The 1755-nt window shown below is 36.4% G+C and overlaps 1 long non-coding RNA gene across 1 annotated transcript; it reads right to left on the bottom strand.

The window, feature by feature from the left end:
* Positions 1-358: 358 nt before the first annotated feature.
* LOC109580410 (uncharacterized) lies at positions 359-1006 on the bottom strand. Its single transcript, XR_002184233.1, has 3 exons — positions 817-1006; positions 417-768; positions 359-373 (listed from the first exon to the last, which is right to left on the bottom strand). It is a non-coding gene; the product is annotated as an uncharacterized LOC109580410 (long non-coding RNA).
* Positions 1007-1755: the final 749 nt, after the last annotated feature.

Here is a 1755-nt window from a genome sequence, read left to right as displayed (position 1 = left end):
ATCAAGCAAAGATAACAATAATAGATGTAATGCAGTCATGATTATTCAATAATTGAACAATGAATCACAGAAGAATCTTTTGATGTCAATTCAAATTAAAGAATAATCAACCAGAAGAATCAAGAATGTAAAACATTAAAGGGGCGAGCCTATAAGCAAGCATAGATTATGTGCTGTTTGATTTACATGTATGAGCAAGCAAAGCAATTTCACAAGTCTAAATACAGTGCAGTCATCTTGCTTAAATTTTCTTTAAAGTATCTCTAACAGGGGCGTAGCTGGGAAGGAAATGATGAGGGGGCACAAGGAAAAATGGCGCGCGAAGCGCGCCAAAAATTTGGCCACGCCCCCTTTTTAGCGTTCGTATAGTGCACTAAAATAGCATTTTACGTATTTTAAAAGCATCAAAATCTTACATTTTCAACAATGATTAATGTAAAATGAGTGTTTTGTTTCTCTCTACTTCTCATTTCTTGTACATTTACTGCTGTGCAATGTATTGTACATGATTACAAGGTGGTTAATTTATATTACTAGGTGGTAGGTAATAAAACAAACAATGAATATTATTATCTACAACAATTGATGGGGGGGGGGCCAGGCCCCTGTAGGCCCCCCCTCAGATACGCCCCTGATCTCTAAAGCATGCAAATAAAGTTATCTTGCTTATATATATAGGTAGAAGCAGTCACTGAACAAATCATATTTGAAGAAGATTGTCTTTGTTAACCTTGGCTTAATTGCTGGCTGCTAGAGAAGAAACATCACCTAAAATAGATCTGCATGCATAAATACACAACTTAGCAGCTTTCTCACTTGCATTCAACTAATGACTAATGAGGGTCCTTTATATGAAGGAAAAAGATAGCAATCTACTTTCCAAATCTTCCTTCTTGCTAGAGAAGTCTCTGGACAGCAGTTTAGTCTTATCTTGCTGACCGTTTGATAAAAATAATCTCAAACTTGCTGATGGCCACCACTGCTTCAAATTTTGATTGACTAAAATTTGAAGCTATACGGTACACACGTGCATTCACGTGACACAAGTGAATGCACATGTGTATTCACGTGTGTCAGGTTAGACACTCTTTGGACTATAGAAATCCATATCATACAATGGCTGAAGCTGAACCTTGCTGTAAAAGACTTAAACTTGATATTTCTTTCTTTGACGACGAGTCTGATGATGATTTCTACCACTCAGAACCTCCTATCGATCAATCCACTGCAAATCAGCTTCCTTTGATAGAAGATGAGGAATATACCAACCCGTTTGATTCCCTACCAAATACGGTAATACAAGAGATATGCATGATGCTCTCACTTAGAGATAAGATGTCTCTTAGATTAGTCAATAGAAGGCTCTACATGATATGTTCTGATCCTTTTTTGTGGAGAAATGTTGTCATTGATAATGCATATCATAAGACAAATGCTCCATTCATCAAGTCAGCTTTACAAACATGTGGCCCACATGTACAGTCACTGAGTTTAAGGGGAGAGCTACCGTTCAGTAAATATCAACGAATGATTCTTACATGTAAGAACATCCATACCCTGAATCTTTATGGGTTTCAGATTTCTGTCAATGTTTTGGAGAAGCTTCATTCAGATTTACATCATTTGCAGTTCTTAAGCCTCACTTATATTGAACAGTTTCTTCTTTCTAGCGACAGACTTTTTACAGTCTTTGCTAAGTTAAAAAAAAGTTGTATTGGTTTACAATAATTTGAACCGGAGAAACTGTTGAGAAAT

Source organism: Amphimedon queenslandica, unplaced genomic scaffold, assembly GCF_000090795.2.
Source record: "Amphimedon queenslandica unplaced genomic scaffold, v1.1 AMPQUscaffold_13492, whole genome shotgun sequence".
Lineage (NCBI taxonomy): Eukaryota > Metazoa > Porifera > Demospongiae > Haplosclerida > Niphatidae > Amphimedon > Amphimedon queenslandica.
The sequence above is the reverse complement of the archived record's forward strand: the minus strand, read 5'-3'. Positions and strand labels throughout refer to the sequence as shown.